The sequence below is a fragment of the Solanum pennellii genome, chromosome 1 (genome assembly GCF_001406875.1).
Source record: "Solanum pennellii chromosome 1, SPENNV200".
Taxonomy (NCBI): Eukaryota; Viridiplantae; Streptophyta; class Magnoliopsida; order Solanales; family Solanaceae; genus Solanum; species Solanum pennellii.
Genome location: NC_028637.1, coordinates 77,863,790 through 77,868,980, shown reverse-complemented (window position 1 = coordinate 77,868,980; position 5,191 = coordinate 77,863,790). Strand labels below are relative to the sequence as shown.

The following is a 5,191-nucleotide window of genomic DNA, read 5'->3' as shown; positions in this document are numbered from 1 at the left end:
TGGTCCAACGAGAGGATCAACAAAATCGTGGACCAAGGACGTCGGTTTATCTTTTATTATTCCTATTTTATCCCTCAAAATTTGTGATTTATACGCGTCTCTTTTTTTTTCCAATAATATTTATTCCATTTTATTTTATCTAATATATAAATAACTCTTCAAAAGTTCATTTTAGACTTTTTTTCTCATAATAGTCTTAATATTAAATGACGATATATTTTTTTTAAAAGGATATTGTTAAAATATGAAGTAATATAAAAAATATATATTTTAAATATTTTTCTTATAAGTTTTTAGTTGATAAAAACGACCATTTCTTAGTCGGCGAGGAGTTTGACATTAGATATGGCGTTGGAATGGTGAACTGTGGGACCCTATTTAATGCATATTTAATATTAGACTTTTTTGATTAATTTAAACGTGGATTTCTAGAAACAATCTGGAATATTCAATAAAAAATTATAAAGCAAAGGAACACGTATGTGAAAATCTGTTTTAATTTGTTTGAAAAAAAGTTGAATAATATTATTTTTACTATTATACAAATGTTATTATATGTGACGGTCACAAATATTTAAAAACATATAGTTGCAAGAATACTATTATTATATAATATATATTTAACCATTGTTGAACCCAAAATTGATAAAAGTAAATTCTCATTTTACTTGTCATTTCAATATATCAAGAAGATATATTTTTTTATGTTTTACTAGTAACAATAAATACTATTCTTCATTTATCATTTTTAAATATCCAATACTAAATATTAATCTGTAAGATATTAATATTAATAATTATTTATTTAGAGATGTGTCAAGTTAAATAATAACAAATAAAGATGAACACAAGAAATAAATAAACTAATACATTTTGAAATTATAAAATTTGAAAAATTTTGTTTTATCTTTTTTTTTAAAAAAACTCCGGACAGTGATAGAGAACGAATATAATATATGAGAGTTTTTTTTTTTATAAAAAAAAATTAAGTAACATGATATTTTTAACCTCTTGATTTGGTAGGAGTTAAAATAAGTGGGAGTCAAGAATCAAACACTGGTGAAGAATATTAGGGGTTTAAAGTCAAATTAAACTTTATAATAATAAATCTTAAATTTTAAGAAAATTCATAATTGTAAATATGATTTATATTTTATATTTCGACATATTTAAATTTGAAGAAGTAAAATAAAAATACTCCTATGTGGTAAAAATATCAAAAATGTTATAAATTTTCATTTGCTTATAAAGGATAGTTGAGACTTAGAAAATAGAACTTGTATTTTGAAATTGATACCTTGATAACATAGTAATATTTTATTATCTCAATTTGAACTTTGGAAGAATGTAAAAGTAATATAATTTAAATTTATTTAATGTCGTTTATCTCTTGGATTGGACAACTAATTAGTATAAGAGTAAATTTCAAGTTTAACAATGAAAAAAAATATAGATATAAATCTTAGTTTTATTACAGAAAAAATAATAATATTAGAATGTAAATTAACTATACCACATTGGTTAAATAATTTTTTTACAGTAAATATTCTGTACTTCCTACCCTAAATATTTATTGTAAAGGAATAGTAATATAGGATTAGGGTATTATTAATAACCGAAAAATAGGGTCTTAAAATTATGGGGGGTGTAAAGACATTGCTTACGATTGAACGACTTCACAATCATTAATGTAATTTATGCCATTTGTTTTTTCATGTTTCCACATGGAAACAATTTTTCTCATTGTAAGGAATATATTTTCATAGAGACAATATTTTTAAAACGGAAATATACATATTTTAAAAAAAATATTCATCCATACCAAACATGCCATAAAACAAACACATTAACATATGTCAAATCAAGACTTTTGCTATTTTCAAATATCATTGGAATAAACTTGATGGGACCAAATCTCATAGTTTTCATTCCTTCGACATGGAGAAACGTTCATCATTTATTGATAAAATGTAAAAGAAAAATAAAATAGCCTTTACGGTCATAACTGTTCATCCTCTATCAAATAAACTATAAAAGTAAATAAAATAACTTTTACGACCACAACAATTCATCTTCTACTGGATGAACTACTAAAGTAAAAAAAGCTTATACAACAATAACCGTTCATCCTCCACTGAAAGAACTTCAAAAGTAAATATAATATTGATCAGTTGGGGGTTGTCATCAACATTATCTCATTTCCAGCTTGCTTGTACATGTCTTCTACGGTGAATCTTTCGGAACATTGAGCTACCCCACTTCCACCTTTAGCCTGAATATACATGAAACATGTTTTCAGAAGCAAGCCATAATAAAAACAACAATAATATAGTCACTATATATGTTCATATGTTTATCCATATGATCTTGTAAAAATAGAAAGATTATTCAGGTAAAACAATTTAAATAATTTCTAAACATAATCTATGACTAAACTATATGTAGGAGCAGATTGAGAATTTCAACCTCAGGGTGAGACTAGGTGGGAGGAGGCATTTCTAAAAAAAGAAAAGAAATATATATATATATGTTATTACTTCCATTTCTTGTGAAGATTAATGTTCAATTAGATGTGAAACTTATAAAAGACATGTTTCTCAAACACCCAATTCAAAAGAATTTCTCAACGCGTGTCATTCTTCAATTTTCTGACCAATCAAACAAAGAGACGTAAAATAAATCGAAGATTGTGCTATCTAAAAACCATAGTTCACAGTGTTCAAAATGGCCAATATATTATTTCGACGAAAATGAAAGGACTTACATGAGCTTGGATCATGAACATGCTTCTGAATTGATCAGATGAATTCGAGCAGACACAATGTCAATTTTATGTTTCTCCAAAACATAACAAATGGTGGTAAATAGTCCTGGCTTCTTAAGACAACACACACTAATATGTGCATCTTCACCAGCTACATTTAGTACAACATTTGGTGAACTCCATATAATAAAACCTGTTGGAATAAGGGGACTAGAACCATGATTAGCTTGTGTAATAGCTGTAGAATTACAGGTTGATCCATGATCACCCGCATACTTCTCCCACCTATTACCAACTTTTTGTGAACCCATCAACATGATGTTATTTTCTTCTAGCCTTTCTAGCTTTTGACCTTCAAGTTTATTAAAAGTATTCTGCAACTTTTGAATGTGGTTCACTGCTTCATAAACTATTTTAGACTTATCAGCCCGTATATACAAAATAATATAAAATTAATTTAATTTCTACTTCATATTGCAAAATCAGGTTTTTCACTAATATATATTTCCTTGACTTACTTCCTTAATTAGTGAAAAAACTGATTTTGACAAATTTAGAATAGAATTAGTACAAGTTGAGAATTTCATATTCTTATGCTAGAAGGAAAAAAACAAAGAAATATATATAGAGTTTTTTTTTTTGGGAACATATATACGAAAAAATAGGAATTCTGTATTGTTTTATTCTTTTTCTTTTTTGGGTAAACAAAACACATCTTGTTATTCAATTTTGAAATTAACAGGTCGATATGTGCAAATTAGTAATAGGGAAATGTTTATATTACCAAATAAATTTATTCCAATTGTGTCAAAAGTCGTCTGTCTTACTCACACAAATAGAGATCTGCCTACATCTTACTATTTCAAAATCTCACTCGTAAAACTATAGTGTTTGTTGTTGTGTTACACACACACACACACACAACACACACACATACACGCACGCACGCACGCACGCACGCACACACACGCAAGCACACACACGCACGCACACACACACACGCACGCACGCACGCACGCACAATCACATATGAAATTTAAAGGATTATCATATGTAATTGCCAAAAAGAATAAAAAAAAGTAATTTTAAAATTATTTTACAAGTTTATATTTGAAAAAGAAAAAGAAAACAATCTTTACGGTCATAATCGTTCGTCCTCTATCGAATGAACTATAAAAGTAAATAAAACAAGATTTACGACCACAACAATTCATCTTCAACCAGATGAACTTAAAAAGTAAACATGCCTATACGGCGACAACCGTTCATCCTCCACTGAATGAACTTCAAAAGTAAATATGATATTGATCATCTGGGGGTTGTCATCAACATTATCTCATTTGCAGCTTGCTTGTACATGTCTTCCACGGTGAATGCTTCGGAGAATTGAGCAACCCCACTTCCATCTTTAGCCCAAATATACATCAAACATGTTTTTAGAAGCAATCAATAATAACAACAATAGTAATATTGTCAGTATATATGTACATGAATCTTGTAATAGTAGAAAGACTATTTAGGTAAAACAATTTAAATAGTGTCTAAATATAATCTATGACAAAACTATATGTGGTAGCAAATAGAGATTCAACCTCGGGATGAGACAGGTGGGAGGAGGCATTTTTTTAAAAAAAGGATAGATATATTTTTTTTTACTTCCATTTCGTGTGAAGATAAATGTTCAATTAGATTGGAAACTTATAAAATAAAAACAACTATATGTTTCTCAAACACCCAATTCAAAAGAATTTCTCAACGCGTGTCATTCTTCAATTTTCTGATCAATCAAAAAAGACACGTAAAATAAATCGAAGAGTGTGCTAACTAAAAACCCAAGTTCAAAGTGTTCAAAATGACCAATATATTATTTTGATAAAAATGAAAGGTCGTGCGTGAGCTTGGATCATGAACATGATTCTGAATTGATCAGATGAAATTTCAGCAGACACAATGTCAATCTTATGTTTCTCCAAAACATAACAAATGGTGGTAAATAGCCTTGGCTTCTTAGGACAACACACACTAATATGTGCATCTTCACCATATACATTTAGTATCACATTTGGTGAACTCCATGTCAAAAAAACCAGTTGGAATAAGGGGACTAGCACCATGATTAGTCGGTGTAATAGCTGTAGAATTGCAGGTTGATCCTTGATCACCCACATAATTCTCCCAGCTATTACCAACTTTTTGTGAACCCGTCAACCTTATGTTATATTCTTCTAGCCTTTTTAACTTTTGACTTTCAAGTTTTTTGAAAGTATTCTCCAGCTTTCGGACACGGTTCACAGCTTCATAAACTATTTTAGACTTATCAGCCTGCATATACAAAAAATATCATATTGGAAAATCAATTTTTTCACTAATTAAGGGGAAATAAGTCAAGGGAATATCATATGTAATATATATATATATATATATATA

General features: G+C 28.4%; 2 pseudogenes; both read right to left on the bottom strand.

Moving 5' to 3' along the window:
- Nucleotides 1–2,167: 2,167 nt before the first annotated feature.
- Nucleotides 2,168–3,198, bottom strand: LOC107023511 (annotated as a pseudogene).
- Nucleotides 3,199–4,072: 874 nt separating this feature from the next.
- The window catches only part of LOC107023502, a 2,298-nt pseudogene continuing 1,179 nt past the window's right edge, over nt 4,073–5,191 (bottom strand).